The sequence below is a fragment of the Oryx dammah genome, unplaced genomic scaffold, assembly GCF_014754425.2.
Source record: "Oryx dammah isolate SB20612 unplaced genomic scaffold, SCBI_Odam_1.1 HiC_scaffold_6, whole genome shotgun sequence".
Taxonomy (NCBI): Eukaryota; Metazoa; Chordata; class Mammalia; order Artiodactyla; family Bovidae; genus Oryx; species Oryx dammah.
Window position 1 is genome coordinate 34420406 of NW_024070190.1, and position 13425 is coordinate 34433830.

The window sequence follows — 13425 nt, forward strand, 5'->3', positions numbered from 1 at the left end:
GGGCTCTAGAGCGCCGGCTCAGTAGTTATGGCACACGGGTTTAGTTGTCCCCTACATGTGGGATCTTCCCAGACCAGGGGTGAAACCTGTGTCTCCTGCATTGGCAGGTGGATTATTTACCATTGGACCACCACGGAAGCCCCTAAAGTCTAGTTTTAAGACCAGTTCTTGGTACATTTGAATTTTATCTCTAGATCAGGATGAATTCAGTTGTGAAGAGGAAAAGCTATCAGGATTTAAGAAGCTGTGCCTTACAGGTTATGTTCTAGAGTGTGGCCCAGAGAGTAGCCCACAGAAAGAGCTCATTTAGTATTTGTAAAGGAAATGAATGAATGGTTATAAAGTGAAAGTATGAGGTTGAATAAGGTTGAGAACAAATTGGCCATACCAAGAATGGCTTATAACAGAGGACTTGTTCTAGAGTCAGTTCTCAAGAGGGATGAAGAAATGAGAGGAGCTGAGATGCAGAGACATCTCACATCCCCAGTACAACTCCCTCCCCTCTTTGCCTCCTCTTGCTCCCCTTCACTTTCCTTGGAAAACCTGATTAAAGGGCGCTGTTAGCAATTATTCCTTCTCAAGCATCTTAGCATCCTAAACTCAATATGACCTAAACAGAAGTCTTCATTCTAACCCCACATGTCCCTCGAAATGAGGGTATCCTGCACACTTCAACTTAATATGGTTCTTGACTCCTTTCCCCCTCATGCCTTCTACATAATCCTCTAGAATATCCTGTGATTCTACTTCCAAAGTACACTTTGAATTTATCCATTTCTTTCTATCCCTACTCGATCACTGAGAAGTTACTGCCTTAAAGTGTGTGATTGAGTTGTATGAGCAAATTTTTTTATGAGAGCAGTACTTTCCCTGGGATTTCTCCTTGACACACAGTTCTTGGTTGCTTTCTTGAATTGTCTTTCCTATTTTTAAGTTTTTTCAAAGTCACAAAATAATAGGTAATGATTAAAAAAACAACTTGGAAGGATCTTATAACCCCCAATTGACTTTTTCCCCCAAAGATCACATCTCTCTGATGTGTAAAATGACTAAAAGGCTTCATTATGTACTGACACTTACCTTATTAATGAATCTATTACATGTACACTGGGCCGTTTTAAAAATATTGTTGCCCTAACATATTTGAGTTTTCTCTCCTCATGTCTTATGATTGGCAACTGATTGTAATAATCAAAAACAGACCTGAAATGGAGATAACTATGAAAAGTATTTAGAAATACTGCAATGACAACTTAGCTACAAAATGGATAATTTTATTTTGTAACTTTAAACATTTTATTTTGTATTGGGGTACAGCCAATTAACAATGTTGTGGTATTTTCAGGTGAACAGCAAGGGACTCAGCTATACATATACACTTATCCACAAAATGGATCATTTTAATCTTAACATCTATGTATCTATATATATTGTTGTTGTGTAGTCCCTAAGTCACCTTTGACTCTTTGCATCCCCATGGACTGTAGCCTGCCAGGTTCTTCTGTCCATGGGATTTCCCCTGCAAGAATATTGTTGTAGGTTGCATTTCCTTCTCCAAGGGATCGTCCCAACCAAGGGATCGAAACCGAGTCTCCTGCATTGGCGGATGGATTCTTTAACACTGAACCACCAGAGAATCCATCAATATATATATAGGTATAGCTATAATTATGATTTGGAAAATATATGTTTTTAGGTTAATCTTCCCTTATTATAGCTTTGACCTGGTTCAGTGGTTTGTCTGCAGATTACTTCATGTGCAGTTGTTGCTTTAAATTTTTCTCATATGATGTATAGCTCACATACACTATTTGCATCATGTACAACATGACATTTTTATGCATTACAAAATGGTCAGCCTGGTAAGTCTAGTAGCCATCTGTCACCATGCACAGTTATTGCATGGCAATATTATGTCTATAAAAGAATATTATTGACTATACATTACATTCATTACAGATTATGCTATACATTACATCCCCATGACTTATAATTGTGAGTGTATACCTCCTGATCTCTTTCATCTGTTTTGCCCAGCCTCTCACTTCCTCTCCTCATCTGTCAGCCCCATTTGTTCTCTGTATCCATGAGTCTGTTTTCTGTTTTGTTAATTCATTTATTGTTTTTCAGATTCCACATGTAAGTAAAATCATGGGGTATTGTCTTTCTCTGTCTGATTTACTTCACAGAGCAGAATATCTTTTGCATCCATTTTTGTTGTTGCAAGTGGCAAGATTTCATACTTTTCTTACGGCCAAGTAATATTCTATTGTGTATATATACCACATTTTCTGTATCCATTCATCCATCAATGGATGGTTGTCTTTTCTTATAGTCCATTTAAACTGAAATTAATGGAAATAAGAACTAGCAACTTATTAACTTGGTAAAAAATACTCATATTGGCCTTGGTTCAAATAATAGTTCTGCCAGTGCCTACCTGTATGACCTTGAGCACATCACTGAAGCTCTCTAAGCCTCAGCTGAACATTCTGTAAAAGGAGGATGATAGTATCCATGTCAAAGTTTGAGACAATTGTATGAAATAATGCATATAAAGTGCTTAGTAGTGTATCTGGAATAGACTAGGTATTGCTCAGTAATGTTAGCTTTTATAAGTACGTTTTTTACATAATGTATAAAGAAAATCTAAAAGTAAACCAGTAAAAGCAAGAGTTGGTAAATGATGCCTCCAGGCCAAAGCCAGCCTGCCACCTATTTTCACAAGTAAATTTTTTTGTAACACAGTCACATTCCTTCATTTATGTACTGTCTTCAGGTGCTTTCACAGCAGCACTGAATAGCTACAGTAGACCACTTGGCCTGAAAAGTCTAAAATATTTACCATCTGGCCCTTGACAGAGTTTGCCAGCCCCCAAGTACATGGAGAAGAAAACTAATTGGCTAAAAAATAGCATTTGAAATATTCATGTGGCTATTTTCTAGTCAAAACCAAAAATAAGTGCTTGCTTTGGCAGCACATATACTAAAATTGGGATAATACAGAGATTATCATGGCCCCTGCAAAAGGGCAACACACAAATTCTTGAAACGTTCCAAATTTTTGTTACCTATGGCTGATTCATGTTGATGTAGGGCCAAAACCATCACAATATTGTAATTATCCTCCAATTAAAAATAAAATTTTTAAAAAATGAAAAAAACCCACAAAATCTATCAAGCTCTCCCCCTCTCACATGATTTGGGGAAGAACTAACAGCACTGGCTCAAACTGATCTGAGGAGCAAAGTAGATAACCCAGACGAACAAGATGCAGATAACCAAGAAAACCCCACTGAACTAGGCAATTGCAAAAACTTTCCCCACAGCAACTGTAGGCCAGTGTAGGCCCCTGAGACACAAAGCAAAAAAATGAGAATGGCATTTAAGCAAATTTGTCCTTAATAATCAGGCTTTTCCCCCAAAGATAGCCTATACCATCTGAAAGACCCTAAAATTCACAAGCAGTTTTCAGTGTTTTTCTCAGATAACTGCTCAGAATTGACAAGTAAATGCAGCCTTCTGATAGTAGTCATTCTCTTGTTGAATAAGTGAATGAATAAAGGAATGATGCTTTCAGCCTATTTGTTGTCTAAATCTAGCCATATTTTTTGAGATCTTTTTTCTTCCAGTTTTATTGATATATAATTGACATATAGCACTGTATAAATTTAAGGTGTATGGCATAATAATTTTATTTACATACATCATGAAATGATCACAATAAGTTTAGTGACAATCCATCATGTCATGCAGGTAGAAAATTTTTTAATAAGTATTTTTTCCTTGTGATAGAACTCTTAGAATTTGCTCTTGCATAGAGCAGTGTTGCTAATTCCATTGCTTTTCTTTTTTTGTCCTGCCGTGTGGCATGCAGGATCTTAATTCCCGGATCAGGAATTGAACCCAGGCCCCTGCAATGGGAATGCTGAGCTTTAACCACTGGACTGCCAGGGAGGTCCCTACATTGTTTTCTAATGCCTATTCAGGTCCAAATGTGTGTTGTCTTTTGTCTAGCCGTTAAAACATTCAATACCCCGAGATATTTCTTACTCTTTTCCCTGAACTATTATTTAAATTGTGTACTTTAATTTTTACGGACTTTTGCCAGGTCTCTACCTAGATTGTTCTCTTTTTTTTAATTTTAATTTTTATATTTGGATTTGGTTGTTTTACAATAATGTGTTAGTTTCATTTATACAGCAAAGTGGTTCAGTTATACATATATCCATTCTTTTTCAGATTCTTTCCCCATATAGGTTATTACAATATTGAGTGAGTTCCCTGTGCTATACAGTAAGTGCTTTTTATTTTTAAGCTTAAAAAAATTTTTTTAATTAATCTTTGGCTGCATTGGGTCTTTGTTGTTGTACTCAGATCGTCTCTGGTTGTGTTACCCGTGCTTCTCATTGTGGCAGCTTCTCTTCTTCCAGAGCGTGGGCTCTTGGGCACAGTCACTTCAGTAGTTGTGGCACTCAGGCTCAGTATTTGCATCTCGCAGGCTCTAGAGTGCCGGCTTCAGTAGTCGTGGCTCATGGGCTTAGTTGCCCCGAGGCATGAAGTATCTTCCTGGACCAGGGATTGAACCCCTTCCCCCTGATTGGCAGGCAAACTCTTAACAACTGGACCACCAGGGAAGTCCTTATTGATTTATTTATGACCATGCCACCCGGCTTGTAGGATTTAAGCTCCCCAACCAGGGACTGAACTCCAGCACTAGGTAGTGAGACCACAAAATCCTATCCACTGGAACACCAGGGAATTCCCTGGTTATATATTTTGTATATCAGTTCAGTTCAGTCGCTCAGTCGTGTCCGACTCTTTGCCACCCCATGAATCGCAGCACACCAGGCCTCCCTGTCCATCACCAACTCCCGGAGCTTACTCAGACTCACGCCCATCGAGTCGGTGATGCCATCCAGCCATCTCATCCTCTGCCGTCCCCTTCTCCTCCTGCCCCCAATCCCTCCCAGCATCAGGGTCTTTTCCAATGAGTCAACTCTTCGCCTGAGGTGGCCAAAGTACTGGAGTGTATATGTCAATCTCGAGCTCCAAATTTGTCCCTCCCCAAAACATCTTTCCCTTTGGTAACTCTAAATTTGTTTTCCAAGTCTGTGAGTCTGTTTTTGTTTTGTAAATAAGTTCATTTGTATCATCTTTTTAATTCCACATGTGAGTGATAATCATATATTTGTCTTTGTCTGACTTACTTAGCATGACACTCTCTAGGTCCATCCATGTTGTTGCAGATGGCATTATTTCATTCTTTATGGCTGAATAATATCCCATTTTATACATATATATATATATGTAAAGCTAGTGACATTGAAAAGAAAATGGCAAGCAAAGACTTTTGTACCAAAAAAAATCTCACTTTCTTTTTTCAGGCAAAGTTTTACCAGGGCTCCTGCTACAGCATAGGGGAGTGAGACCAAAGAAGTTTCCCTTGCTTGCTCTCTCCCTGATGGAGAAGAAAGTCTGTTCCTTATCTGGGGTGAGGGTAGGGCTGTGACTAGGGTCCAACCGGAGGGGTGGCTTAGGAATTTGCCCACCTGTGAGGTGGCGTGTGCAGGGCTATGCACAGTACCCTGCTCTTGCTCCCAGCCATCTGCTTATGCTCCAGGCTCCTCAAAAGTGGAGGTTGGGGATTTTTGCTGTCTTTGTATCTCTTAGGTCCAGAAATTGCCCCACCTGCCTATGCAGGAGGTTATTTTTAGTCCCATACAGTTTCTTTGTATTTTGTTGCTCCAGGAGAGCTGTATTCAGGTGCAAGCATTGTGCACTTCAGCAAAGGGTCCCAGTCCCAGCCTGTCTCATTCCCCACAAAATACTCAACACCCTATTCTAAAAGGGTAAGGGGCCAAAGTTCTCTTCTTCTGAAACTTCTTCCTCCTGGATAGAGGCTGCAGACCCTAGCCTGCTCAAGAGGTGTAGAAGTCCCTTGCTGACTGTTCCAAGCACCTATAGGGACCAGGGCCACTCTACTGGAATGGGCTGAATTCCTTGAGCCATCATGAGCCTTATTTCAAACTGTTGGAGCCTAAAAAACACACACTTAACCAACAGTTTCAACAAACAAGGACTGAAAAGGAAAACAACAAAAATCGCCTTTAAGAGGCCTAGAAAGGGAAGGAACCAGGTTAACTTTGGGCTTTCTTAGCTGTTGACCAGACAAGGGAGGTGAAATTGCCCCTACCAAAATTATGAAGCCACTCTTCCTGGGCTTATATTTCCTTAATATTAACTTTTACATGTCCTATCCCATTGATCCAAGTGCAGCAGAAAGTATTAGTTATCACACAAACTCTACCTTGTTCCGCCAAAAGATATTCAAGTGTCAGACGACTGGCAAGAACCACATCAGCCAAGGAAATGAGAGGTCCCAAGTCCTGTTAAGGATTCAGATAGAAGCCAACCCAGTACATCATTTTACTTTTCTATTGACGGTGACTTTTTTTTAAAAAAAGCATTTTAAAAAAATGTTTACTTACTTATTTTCGTCTGTGCTGGGTGTTTGTTGCTGTGTGGGGGTGTTTCCCTAGTTGTGGCAAGCAGGGGCTATTCTCTAGTTCCAGTGTGAAGGCTTCTATTTGTGGTGGCTTCTCTTTTTGCGAGGCGCAGGCTCTAGGTCCAGTAGTTGTGGCGCATGGGCTTAGCTGGCCCTTAACGTGTAGGGTCTTCCTGGACCAGGGATTCAACCAGTGCCCCTTCCATTGCAAGGTAGATTCTTAACCACTCTACCACCAGGGAAGACTGGTGTCTATTTTTTGATTAGGTATCTCAGATCTTCCACTGGCTTACAGCTTCACTGTTCCTCTCCAGTGACCTGTAGAGTTTCTGGAAGTAAAAGCTTTAGTCTGGACAAATGTACCCAACTATATATCCCTTGCAGTTTGACAGCAGTGGGAGTGGAAATTACTTAATAGCTGTCCTTCCATTTTGGCAATTCTTGGTCCTGGGGGGACCCCTTTTTCCAGGTTTTAAGAAGGATTTGGTTTCTTTGTGAAGGAACTGCTCCATTCCTGTAGTTTTCAGTGGGAGCTGGCAGTGGCTTGTGGGCATAATCCTGGATCGCCTTCTGAACTTGTCCTAGATTAATAATAAATGTCAGAGCCTGGTTCACTTCCTCATCAGTGAATGTCAGTAGTAAGAAAAGGCCTCCCACAGGTCATTTAAATGTGCTATGTCTCAGACCACTCCTGGGGGCTACACAGACCTGGAGGTCTGCAGTAGGAAGCAAGTTGTCCAGGGTTTCTGAGTTTCTTGGCAGAGCTTTGCTAAGGTTTTCTATAAAGCATGGTTCATTTTCTCTACCTTACTTAAAGACTAGGTTGCCAAGGAGTGTGTCACTTGTAGTCTATCCCTGAGAGAGGAGCCCCTGTGTGATTTGGGCTATAAGAGAGAGCCTGTTATCACTCTAGAGGGACTTTGGAAGTCCAAACTGAGGAATTATTTCCTTTAAAAGGGACTTACAGACTTCCATAGCCTTTTCAGATCAGGTAGGGATGTTTATGTCCTGATCATGAGTACATTTGGGTGAAATCTAACTGTCAGTCTTCCGTGGGATATGTCCCTCGGGGCTGAATCAACCTGAGTAATGAAAGGGGGGTTGGATGGGTGTGTGGGTTATTGTGGGCACATAAATCATAGGCCAGCATGACTTGTTTTACTGTTCTTTTGAGCCTCTTCCCTCCAATAGTGGATGGAATCATATAAACTCGGTGAGTTTCCATTGTTGGGCTCCAGGGATTAAAACCTTATATTCCTTTTTATACTGGCCTGTGCTTCCCTTCTCATAGCCCTGTTTTTCAGTATTTGTGTTCCTCTGGGGAATACTGGGGAAGGCTAGGAAGTTTGGGGCGGGGGGGCAATCACTAGAGGATGAGATGGTTGGATAGCATCACTGACTCGATGGACTTGAGTCTGAGCAAGCTCTGGGAGTTGGTGACGGACAGGGAAGCCTGGCATGCTGCAGTCCATGGCATCGCAAAGAGTCAGACACAGCTGAGGAAGTGAACTGAACTGAATCACTAGAGCCATAATTTGTTCATATGTACTCAATCTCTCAGTCGTGTCCAACTCTTTGGGACCCCATGAACTACAGCCCACCAGGCTCCTCTGTCCATGGAATTTCCCAGGCAAGAATACTAGAGAGGGATGCCATTTCTTCCTCTAAGGTATCTTCCTGACCTAGGTATCGAACCCACGTCTCCTGCTTTGGCAGGAGGATTCTTTACAACTGAGCCACCTGGGAAGGCCAGATTCCTACATTCTAGCTGCCTGTTTTGTGAGTTGATCATCTTTGCTGTTCACTTTAGATCCTTCCCTCAGATGGCCTCTACAGAGGATTACTGCTACTCAGATTGGGAACTACACTGCTTCTAAAAGAGCCAGAACCAAATCTTACGTTTTATGGGAGAATTTCTAGCAGTTAACCTTCCCCTTTCTTTACAAATGGTAGCATGAGCATATGGCAGGTAGAATCCACATTTAGAGTCAGTGAAAATATTTAATTTTGTATTCTTCCCTAATTGCAAAGCTCTCATTAATGCAATTAGTTCAGTCATTTGGGCTAATATCTGGAGTGGCAGGGCCATGGCTTTTACGACTTCATCTAGACTAGCCTTGGTATATACTGCCTGTCAGGTTCCCATTTCTACAAAACTCCCATTCAACCTCAGGGCTGTCAAGAGGCTCATCTAGATCAGACCCATGGGAGTAAGTTTGTTCTTGGCTCTCTATACACTGAGGCAATAAGTCTCCACTGTCAATCAGTGAAAGCAGAGTTACTAGGTTCAGGGTTTGGCACACCTTTAAGGTAATGTCAAGGATGTCCATTAGAAGGGCCTGGTATCTTATTAACTTTCCTCCAGTCAACCAATGATGTCCTCTGACTTCCAGCACAGATAGTACCTGATGAGGGGTTAACACATCTAAGTGTTATCCCAGGGTGAGCTTGGAAGCCTCATTAACCAACATGGCTGTGACTGCTACTGCCCACAGCAGCTTGGCATTCCCAGGGCCACTGAGTCAAGTGGTTCTGAAAAGTAAGCCACTTCTCTCTGATCCAGTCCCAGCCTTGGAGTCAGGACTTCTAGTGCTATCCTTGACCTTCTGTGACCATACAGAGTAGAGGACTTGTCCAGATTTGGAAGCCCCAGAGCTGGTGCTCTGTTCAGCTCAATCTTTAGAGTCCCCAAGCCCTGCTGGTGGTTTTATTTCATTGAAGGGGTACCCTTCCCCTCCCTTTAGAGCCTCATATGGGGTTTTCTATGAGGCCATAATTTGAAATCCAGATAGAACCCAGCCATCCCAAGAAAGCTTGGAGTTACCTCTTTCTGATTGGAGATGGTAATGCACTAATTACTGGTTTTTGATCTATGGCTAGGGCTCATGCCCCTGGAGTCAAAACAGATTCAAAATATTGAATCCATTGCTGAGATCTGTGCCTTGATTAAAGAGGCTTTATATCCCCTTTTTGCCTGAAAAATTAGACCCTAACAGTATTTTGATTTGAGTCTTGTTTGGTCTCACTATTCATCAATAATTACCAACATAATTGTAGCAGAGTCCTCAAGACTCAGTTCCCTCGATTCCCTTGCTAATGCATTTCTCAAAAAAGTGGAGGCTATGCTGAAAACCCTGTGTAAGCACTGTCCATGTATATTGGGTAGCCTCCAGGGTGTCAGAGCCTCTCCATTCAAAGGCAAAAAGGTATTGACAGTCTGGATGGAGGGGAATATAGAAAAATGCGTCTTGGAGCTCCAAAACAGAGTAATACTCAGCTTTCCCTGGCAGTTGTGTGGGAAGGGAGTATGGTTTTGGCACCAGGGGTGAACAGGGAGGACTGCCTCATTCTGGGCTCCTTAGTCTTGCACAAACTGATTCTCCCTGCTAGACTTCTCAGCAGAGAGGCCAGGGTGTTGCAAGGGGATCAGCAGAGCTTAAAGAGTTTGTGTTTTAGAAATTAGCTGAACAGTGGTTAGATTACCCTCAGGGCCTCAGACTTTAAAGGATATTGTCTCTTCCAGGGGTATTTTCCCCAGGCCTTATTTTTACTGGGGGAAAACGTTTTGCACTTCCTGGCACTAAGGGATCCCAACTGCAGAATCTACTTCTTCTTAAATTCTTGGGGGAGGTCTTGGGGAATATTTTGATGCCCAACAGGTGGGTCATCTGTGACAACTAGCAAATGAATTCTCTGTTCAGATTCTTTACCTCCTTGGTCTTAAACTCCATCCTAAGAATATACTAGCTCCTAACTTATTTAACAAATCTCTCCTGGGAGGTGGACAGGGCATTCTGGCATATACAAAAAGGAGTGTGTAATAATAACAGATCTGATTATTATTGTCAAGGAGAGACATAAATTGCTTACCTTTGTCCATCAACTCCTGTCACTATAGTCATGGTTGGAGAGGTGGTTGGCTGGCCAAGTCAGAATAGTGTCTACAAGAAATTCAGTTCTCCTACCTGCTGCATCAAGGGTGACCCAGAGCTCTGCACAAGTATTGGGGATGGATCAAGTGGGATCTGGAGCCACACAGGTGCTTGGGCCCCATCAGTTGGTGTGCAGAATCTCTCTTCTGAGAAATTCACAAGAATTGGGGCTGGCCACGGTTGCCCCTCAGTCATCACACCAGTGGGAGCTCAGGACATTCCCCCTTCTGGAGCCCTTCTTTCTGACAAAAGGCACACTGGTTCCAGCTCAGGTGGCTCCTTGGTGGTCTGTCCAGTCTTCTTGGCCCTCTAGGGACCCCTCAGGTGGTGGGTGAGTGAGAACAACCAAAAGCTGTGTTGTTTCCATTCACCTCTTATTCTTATTGGCCTCCTCTGTTATGTCTTGATTGCTATAACCTTGAAGGCCTCCTCTACCAAGGTTTACAGTGGAGGCCCAGCCTCAAGGTTTTGTAATTTTTTCTTGACATCAGGAATAGCCTGGTTGATAAAATGCATGGACAGTATGTCCTCCCTTCTGTGGACTCTGGGTCTGTGTCCTTCCTGAAAGCCTCTGTTACCTAGCTCAGGAATACTGCCTGGCTTTCTTCTTTTTCCTGTGCAACCTCTCAGACCTTATAATTTACAGGCTTCACCATACACCTTTTCATTCCTTCTGATAGACAGGTAATATAATATTCATCCTTGCCTGGCCTAATCAATCTTCATAGTCCCAGTGTGGGTCATGATCTATAATTGCATCCCCACCCACCTGGTAAATGTAGTGGTGTGGATTGTTGGCCAGTAGGCCTACTGTGTGTTCCCTGGACTTTCTTAGTATATGCTCTATTTCATCCTGGGGGCAACAGTGGGCCAGAATAACCATGCTGTCCTTCCAGCTGAGAGAGACTGCCAACCCCAGCCTGACAAATTTATCCCTAAACTTGTCAGGGTTCTCTGAGAACATGCCAAACCTCTCCTTACAGATTAACCCAATTAGCTTAGGATCTCTCTGGGATGTTCCAGGGGCCCCTTGAAGCACCCCAAAGTTAACTGGAAGTCAGAAGAATTTCTATTAGAATTTGATATTTCGGAAGTCTGTCAAAATATTTTTTTAAAGTTTTAAAACATCCAGTCAGATAAGATCATAGGTTTTTGTGAAAAAAAAAAATGCTTATTCTTTGTTCTATGGTAGGGGAAGAAAAGTCAAAAGTAAATATAGATCAGTTAAAGGCACCGGAACTCACACAACCTGTTTTCAAAAGCAGCATCCAGGACAACTTTGTTCTCTTATGAGAGAGAAACAAACCCAATCCTGCATCAGCCTATACTTAGTAAAACCGACTCCCTAATTAAGTTTAATCCACCTTAGAGGATCCTGACCACATACAAAATGTTTTTCTCAATGTTCACCTTCCTTAAGCCTTCTACAACTTCCTGCAGCCATACATTGTCCCTTATTCTTTCCTCCGTTTAGAAATAGCCAGCTCTAAGACAACATCATCCTTTTACCTTTCAGTAAGATATATTTCCATTCCTCATACTTTCTTTCCTGAATATCATCCTACTTTTCTTAAGCAACCATTAATTTATTGTCACACACACACACACTCAGTCACGAAGGCCTGTCTTGACTCTTTGAGACCCCTTGGACTGTAGCCTGCCAGGCTCCTCTGTCCATGGAATTCACCAGGCAAGGATACTGGAGTGGGTTGCCATTTCCTTCTCTAGGGGATCTTCCCAATCCAGGGATCAAAGCTGCGTCTCCTACTTTGGCAGGCAGATACTTTCCATTGAGCCACCTGAGAAGCCCATTCTTTATGTCAGAATTCCATAAATTAGTAGAGAACATGTTAAGGTGGCAACAAATATCTTTAGTTTCTCTCTCACAAGAAGAGAAAAATAAATGAATTTAGATTTGTTTAGCAATTAATGTTCCAGTATTTTATCTTATTTGAAATGCCCTGTGTATGTCAGTTGCTCAGTCATGTCTGACTCTTTGTGACCTCATGGACTGTAGCCCACCAGGCTCCTCTGTCCATGACATCCTCCAGGCAAGAATACTGAAGTGGGTTGCCATTGCCCTTCTCCAGAGGAATCTTCCTGACCCAGAGATCAAACCCAGGTCTCCTGCACTGCAGGCAAATGCCCTATATATCCAATTAATTCCTATCATTGAACTTAATTTGGTTTCAGATTTATCAAAATTTGGACAGACTATTTTAGATGCATGTTTCCAAAACATGTAATTATTCCTATAGCTTACCAAAACTTCATATTCCAATTACATATACTTAAAGTTTTATCATATCAGGTTATTTTTCCTGTTAACAAGTTTATAAGAAAAACAATATGCACTAACTGACTTCTTATAACTCTTGGTATGGTTAAAGTATTATCCTTAATCTTGATAACTCTAAAAGATCTGTATTAATTAAAGCCACCGGTTTAAGCTAGACAAGTTAATTTCTACAGAACCAGAGATCTCATAGTTTTCCCACTTGTGTTTAAAATGGCCTTCTTTTTCCCCATCAGTCAGGCAGGATTACAGATGAATCAGGAAGTTCCTGAGAGTGTCAGTTCCTAGGTAGGCTGATAAGAAGTCCAGGGTTCCCGAGGAGGAGAAAGGGGTCTGGGGCTCTCAAGGAGAAAACGACAAATGTTCTTTTCTACATTGCTTTGTCTTAGTCAATATAACAATGTATCTTTTTTTTCCAGTTTTATTTATTTATTTTTTTTACTTTGCAATATTGTATTGGTTTTACCATACATTGACATGAATCTGCCATGGGTGTACATGTGTTCCCCATCCTGAACCCACCTCTCACCTCCCTCCCCATCCTATCTCTCTGGGTCATCCCAGTGCACCAGCCCCAGGACCCTGTATCATGCATCAAACCTGGACTGGCAATTCGTTTCACATGTGATAATTTACATGTTTCAATGCCATTCTCCCATATCATCCTGCCCTCACCCTCTCCCACAGAG

The 13425-nt window shown here is 41.8% G+C and overlaps 1 non-coding gene across 1 annotated transcript; it reads left to right on the forward strand.

Annotated features, from left to right (window-relative positions):
* The first annotated feature begins 2962 nt into the window (after positions 1-2962).
* Positions 2963-3066, forward strand: LOC120865531. The gene has a single exon (XR_005721439.1). It is a non-coding gene; the product is annotated as a U6 spliceosomal RNA (small nuclear RNA).
* The last annotated feature ends 10359 nt before the right edge of the window (positions 3067-13425 follow it).